This window comes from Cebus imitator, unplaced genomic scaffold (assembly GCF_001604975.1).
Source record: "Cebus imitator isolate Cc_AM_T3 unplaced genomic scaffold, Cebus_imitator-1.0 Scaffold19, whole genome shotgun sequence".
In the NCBI taxonomy this organism is placed as follows: domain Eukaryota; kingdom Metazoa; phylum Chordata; class Mammalia; order Primates; family Cebidae; genus Cebus; species Cebus imitator.
The window spans coordinates 246,541-253,562 of NW_016107334.1; the positions used below are offsets into that span (position 1 = coordinate 246,541).

General features: G+C 50.6%; 1 long non-coding RNA gene across 1 annotated transcript; it reads right to left on the reverse strand.

The window, feature by feature from the left end:
- Positions 1-3,086: 3,086 nt before the first annotated feature.
- Positions 3,087-6,127, reverse strand: LOC119469616. The gene is made up of 3 exons (XR_005198454.1): positions 5,950-6,127; positions 4,371-4,470; positions 3,087-3,119 (listed from the first exon to the last, which is right to left on the reverse strand). It is a non-coding gene; the product is annotated as an uncharacterized LOC119469616 (long non-coding RNA).
- Positions 6,128-7,022: the final 895 nt, after the last annotated feature.

The window sequence follows — 7,022 nt, forward strand, 5'->3', positions numbered from 1 at the left end:
ATCTCGGCTCACTGCAACATCTGCCTCCCTATTCAAGAGATTCTCCTGCCTCAGTCTCCAGAGTAGCTGGGACTACAGGCACCTGCCACCACACTTGGCCAAGTTTTGTGTTTTTAGTAGAGATACGGTTTCACCATATTGGCCAGGCTGGTCTCAAACTCCTGGCCTCGTGATCCAGCCACCTTACCTCCCAAAGTGCTGGGATTACAGGTGTGGGCCACCATGCCCAGTCTCACTTCTTTTTCAAAATGAAAATGGCTTTATTGGCTGGGTGCAGTGGCTCAGCAGCTACTCAGGAGGCTGAGGTGAGAATCGCTTGAACCAGGGAGGCAGAGGTTGCAGTGAGCTGAGATCGCACCATTGCACTCCAGCCTGGGAAACAAGAGCGAAACTCCATGTCAAAATTAAAAAAAAAAAAAAAAAAGAGAGAGAAAATGGCTTTATTATCTTTTTCTGATTATAAAGGAAATGCTTGCCCATTATAAAATAAAATTTCAGACAAGTATATAGCAAGGGAGCGGGCCAGGTGCAGTGGCTGATGCCTGTAATCCCAGCACTTTGGGAGGCAGAGGCAGGCAGATGACCTGTGGCTGGGAGTCTGAGACCAGCCTGACCAACATGGAGAAACCCCATCTCTACTAAAAACACAAAATTAGCCGGGCACAGTGACTCATGCTTGTAATCCCAGCACTTTGGGAGGGAGAGGTGGGCAGACCACGAGGTCAGTAGTTCAAGACCAGACTGGCCAACATGGTGAAACTCCATCTCAATAAAATAAATAAATAAATAAAATATAAAAGAAAAATACAAAATTAGCTGGGTGTGGTGGTGCATGCCTGAAAGCCCAGCTACTTGGGGGGAAAGAAGAATTGCTTGAACCTGGGAGGTGGAGGTTGCTATGAGCCGAGCTTGCACCATTGCACTCTAGCCTGGACAACAAGAGTGAAACTTCATCTCAAAAAAAAAAAAGGAGGGAGTGAAAAAGTCACCCATCAGGTGATTCCCAGAGATCCTGCTACTGGCATTTTGGAGCACATCCTTCCAGACTTTCTCCGTGTGTCTGCACACAACAGAGACACATATTTGTAAAGTTACCAATAAGTCCAGATGTCTGCCCTCATTTGGAGGAGCTGCCCCGTGTTCCTTTCATCCTCTCATCTTCTCTCTCCCCAGCTGAAGATCTAACAGAAGGCCATGGCAAGGACTTAATAATTTTTTTTTTGGACAGGGTCTGTCTCTGTGGCCCAGGCCAGAGTGTAGTGCTGTGATTTTGGCTCACTGCAGCCTCAGCCTCCCAAGCTCAAACCATCCTCCCACCTCAGCCTCCCAAGTAGCTGGGATCCCAGGTGTGCACCACCACATCCAGCTAATTCGTGTATTTTTGGTAGAGATGGGTTTTGCCATGTTGCCCAGGCTGGTCTCGAACTCCTGGGCTCAAGCAGTCCTCCCACTTTGACTCTCAAAGTTCTGGGATTACAGGCACGAGTCAACATGCCTGGCCTCCTGGCCAATAAGCTTTTTTTTTTTTTTTTTTTTTTTTGAGACGGAGTTTCGCTCTTGTTACCCAGGCTGGAGTGCAATGGCGCGATCTCGGCTCACCGCAACCTCCGCCTCCTGGGTTCAGGCAATTCTCCTGCCTCAGCCTCCTGAGTAGCTGGGATTACAGGCACATGCCACCACACTTGGCTAATTCTTGCATTTTTAGTAGAGATGGGGTTTCATCCTGTTGGCCAGGCTTGTCTTGAACTCCTGACCTCAGGTGATCCACCTGCCTGGATTCCCAAAGCACGGGGTTACAGGCATGAGCCACCGTGCCTGGCCCAGACAAGATTTTAATGAGCTTAATAAAGGCATCTAAAGATGGCGTTATGGTTTTAACAATTTAACTGCGAAGAACTCCAGTGAGTTCACATGCATATGAGTCTGGTGGGAGGAACATGTGCTTGGGGCCAGACCAGCTGAGCTCTAGACTTCTCTTTGCCGTTTTCCTACATGGGCCAGCCAGTCCCCTCACCTCTCTGAACCTCATCTGCAGTTGAATATATGTGAAACCGGGTGTGAAGTACTATGTACTGTGTAGAATAGGAAGTACTATGTGCTAGGTACTATATAGAGGGATCGCTGGGATTCTGTGGCAGAATAGGGCAGAGACTTTGATTTCTCAGTCCAGGAAGAAGGCAAGAATTTTAGTTTCCCTGGAAGAGACCTAAAGGTAAGTCTCATCACATACATCCAAGAGCCCTAGAAACGTTGAGAGCTCAAAAGCACTTCAGAGATCAGAGGAGTCCCCACTAATGCAGTAATTGTAAACATGTGTCCATGGCCTAATTGAGAGATGGGATCGATGTGTGCATCTTCGGCATTCTATGTCTGGCTTGAGGTCCTGGAGCTTCCTGAGACTCATAGTTCTCTTCCTGGTTCTGCCCCAGTGAGGCATATGGCCGTAGGCATGTTCCTGAAGCCTCTGGGCATGCTGATTTTCTCCTCTGTGAAACAGAGTTTATGACCCTGCTGTACCTGTCTCACAGAGTTACTGGGAGGTGCAAATGAGGCCCCACATGTGAAAGTGTTTTGGAAGGGGATAGTGTTTCTCACCCACAAAGCTGCCTCATGGCAGTGCCAGGCCACTGCCGCAGGGCACAAAGAAATGATGGGCACAGGCAACCCAGACCCTACTTCAAGGTGGGTCTTCCAGGGTGGGGAGTCTACAGAGAGTCCGTGAGTGCCTACTGTGCCAGGCACTGCTCTGGCGCTTCTGGGGTGATACAGGGAGAAAGGACAGACAGGGCCCCTGCTTTCAGAGCTTAGCTTCTGGAGGGAGGTAGACAATAAGAAGGGACACAGGGTTGGGCGCAGTGGCTGACACCTATAATCCCAGCACTTTGGGAGGCCCAGGCAGATGGATCACCAGATCAGGAGTTCAAGATCAGCCTGACCAACATAGTGAAACCCTGTCTCTACTAAAAATACAAAATTTAGCCAGGTATGGCAGCATGCACCTGTAATTCCAGCTACTAGGGAGGATGAGGCAGGAGACTCTCTTGAACCCGGGAAGCGGAGGTTGCAGTGAGCCGAGGTCGTCCTACTGCACTCCAGTCTGGGTGACAGTGAGACTTCATCTAAAAAAAAAAAAAGTTCTGTTTCTTATAGACTGTGTTGGGGGCGGCAGTGAATGTTAAGGGCTTGCAAGGGCTTTATGCGTGAACAGCACAACCTCCTGAACCTTCCTTTTTTTTTTTCTTTTTTTTCTTTTTTTAAAAGATGGGGTTTTACCACGATGGCCAGGCTGGTCATGAACTCCTGACCTCAGGTGATCCACCCACTTCGGCCTCCCAAAGTGTTAGGATTACAGGCGTGAGCCACCGCGCCCAGCCCCTCCTGAACCTGCCTAGCAGAAAGTTGAGACAGAGAGCGAGCTTGCCTAAGGTCACTTCACTGCTCCATCCTGGGGTGGCATTCAAGCCCAGGTCTCACATCCCAGATGCAGCCTCTACACCCAAGACTGCCCCTCCAGGAGAGGTTGGGAGGGGGTTCACTGAGGCCACATGGTGGAAGGAGGACCCAGAATAGGCCCCTCTCAGCTCTCCAAGGTTTCCTGTTTCAGCCAGTGAGATCCCAGCACTGGGTTCCAGAAAGGAAGTGCATTGCCCATGCTAGGCCCTGTCTGGTGTCATGAGGCTTAGCACTCAGCCCTCAGTTGGCAGGGGCAAGGAGGAGGGGTCAGCTCCATGAACCCAGACAGCCAAGAGCAATCTGATCCAGCAGGAAGCTGGCCTCCAGCCAGACCAAGCATTGATGGCACCTGGAGCCTTTGTTCCCTTTATTCCCGTTGCAAACTTTCCCAGCACCTGTGCTGGGCCTCAGGAGCACCTGGGCCGGGAAGGGGCTCCCACGGGATCTGGTTCTCCTGCAGCAGGGAGTGGCCAGCTCCTGATCTGAGGGAGGAGGCCTCGTGATAAAACAACAATTGCGTCCACTTACAGAGCTCACTATGGCCAGGTGTGTCATTCCCATAACAAACCCAGGGGCGTGTACTGTTATTATCCCATTTAACAGATCAGGAAGTGCAAGCACAGAGAGGGAAGGTGACCTGAAGTGAAAATACTGTGGGCTTTGGAATGAGCAAACCCCAGCCCTGTTTGCCTCTGTGACCTTGGGCAAGACATGTCAGCTTCACAGAGCCTGTCATCTGATGCTGACCTCGAAGACTGCAGTGGGCATTGAATGACTGGATATAAGCAAAGCCTCTGGCACCAAGCTCTGGATCCACATTGTCTTTGTAACCCCCTCCCACCAGAGTTCTGTGACCTCGGGCTTGTTACTACCACTGTGCGTCAGTTTCCTCCAGTAAACAGGTATAAGAATATTACCTAATAAGGCTGTTGAAAGCCTGCAGCTCTTTGGAGAGGAATAGCTCGTGCTCCTGAGACCATCCAAGGAAGATGCCATTAACATTGCCCTCTTTGCTTTCTATCAAAATAAACAAAGAAACACAAATAGAAAAACCGGTCTTAGGCTGGGCACAGTGGCTCATGCCTGTAATCCCAGCACTCTGGGAGGCCGAGGCCAGCGGGATCACAAGGTCAGGAGATCGAGACCATCCTGGCCAACATGGTGAAACCTCAACTCTACTAAAAATATAAAAAATTGGCCGGGCACTGTGGCTCAAGCCTGTAATCCCAGCACTTTGGGAGGCCGAGGCGGGTGGATCACGAGGTCAAGAGAACGAGACCATCCTGGTCAACATGGTGAAACCCCGTCTCTACTAAAAATACAAAAAATTAGCTGGGCATGGTGGTGCATGCCTGTAATCCCAGCTACTCAGGAGGCTGAGGCAGGAGAATCGCTTGAACCTGGGCGGCGGAGGTTGCAGTGAGCCGAGACCGCGCCACTGCACTCCAGCCTGGCACCTGGCGACAGAGAAAGACTGTCTCAAAAAATAAAAGAGAAAAAGAAAAACCGGTCTTAGAGTTATTTTCCCTTTGAGACAAAAGCCAACATTACTCACACAGTTAAACCCAGAAGATTTTCTCAGAAGGAAAACCAGAAGTGACAACTCAAGTCCCAACGTGGCTACCAGGATTCTATTTCCACACCCTCAGACGGGACAAATGACCCCCGCCCCGGGAAGCAGCAGTGACAAGAGGACAAGATGGATTGTTGTAGGCACACATAAAGTCGGGAAAGGCCGGCGTGGTGGCTCACGCCTGTAATCCCAGCACTTTGGGAGGCGGAGGTGGGTGGATCACCTGAGGTCTGGAGTTCGAGACCTCTGGCCAACAAGGCGAAACCCCGTTTCTACTAAAAATATGAAAATTAGCCTGGCATGGTGGTCTGTGCCTGTAGTTCCAGCTACTCAAGAGGCTGAGGCAGGAGAACCAGAGACTCGGAGGTTGCAGTGAGTGGAGATCGCACCACTGCACTCCAGCCTGGGCGACAGAGCAAGACTCTGTTTAAACAACAACAAAAGATAGAAGAAGTCACAGACAAGGTCTTGTATCTCCACAGTGCCTGGCTACCATAGGCACTCAGTAAATGTAGGAGTAAGTGCAAAAATGACTTAATGAAGCAAAGCTTAAGTCGTTTTCGGGAACGGCAGGTCATTCAGCTGGGCTGGAGAAGAGGTCCTTTTGGAAAACGTAATGCAGAGGGAGGGGGATCGAAGCCAGATGCGGACGATCTTGCTGAAAAGCACGGTCTTTGCCTTGACCACCCCATGCAGTCCCGATGCCGGCAGGGCTGGGAGCAGCTGGCCAGGCAGCGAGGCTCCCACAGGCTCTGCGTGGCCCCATCTGTGAGTTGTGGCTGCCACGCCCATGCTATCCGGCCTCGCCAGCCAGGCTCCGCCCAGCACCCTAACCAGCACCACAGCCACCCAAGGTCATGCCCCAGACACCACCCGCCCAGCTGGCTCCTGGGCAAAGCTGCCAGCACAGCACTTCTGCTCACTCTGTAATTTAAACATGACCTCCTCTTCAGCCTGGAGCCCTCGTGGCTTTCTGCCCCGCAGACATACACTCCGCTGCGGGGAGCTGCTGGCACAGAAGAGGTCTGGAGTCTCGTGGGAACTCCCGGACCTCGGCTACGAGGCGACTCCTCCCAGCTCCGCGAGGCTGAGGCTGGACGCGGTCCGGGCTCCTTAGTCCAGGACTAGGGAGACTACGCCCCCTTGTGGCCGGGAGCCGCCCAGCACCTTTGCCTTATTTGTTTAAAGAAGATACCTTTCTGAAAAACCAAGAATATCAATAATTTAGGTTATGCAGGTTGACAGCTCAAAGAATCTCATAGCAAAGAATTTTTGAAAAATCTGTTTTGCATTTGCCAAAACCAAAGCAAACGTTTCTGACTCTAATTTCTTTTAATTAATTTATTTTTTGAGAGTTTTGCTCTTGTTGCCCAGGCTGGAGTGCAGTGGCACAATCTCAGCTCACTGCAAACTCCACCTGTCGAATTTAAGCAATTTTCCTGCCTCAGTTTCCTGAGCAGCTAGAACTACAGGCATGCACACTACACCCAGCTAATTTTTGCATTTTTAGTAGAGATGGGCTTTCACCATGTTGGCCAGGCTGGTCTCAAACTCTTGACCTCCTTTGTTTCTCCAGCCTTGGCCTCCCAAAGTGCTAGGATTACAGGCATGAGCCACCGTGTCCAGCCCCTAATTTCTTCCTTTCCTATTCCTTTTCCTTCCTTCCCTTTCTTTCTTGAGATGGAGTTTTGCTCTGTCACCCAGACTGGAGTGTAGTGGGCACAATTTTGGCTCACTGCAATCTCTGTCTCCCAGGTTCAAGCGATTCTTCTGCCTCAGTCTCCTGAATAACTGGGACTACAGGCACCCACCTCTATGCCCAGCGAATTTTTTTTATTTTTAGTCTACTAAACTGATCTCCATGAGGTTTTTCCATGTTGGCCAGGCTGGTCTGGAACTCCTGACCTCAGGTGATCCACCTGCCTCAGCCTCCCGAAGTGCTGGGATTACAGATGTGAGCCACTTCACCTGGCTTCATTTCTTTTAATGCTAAACT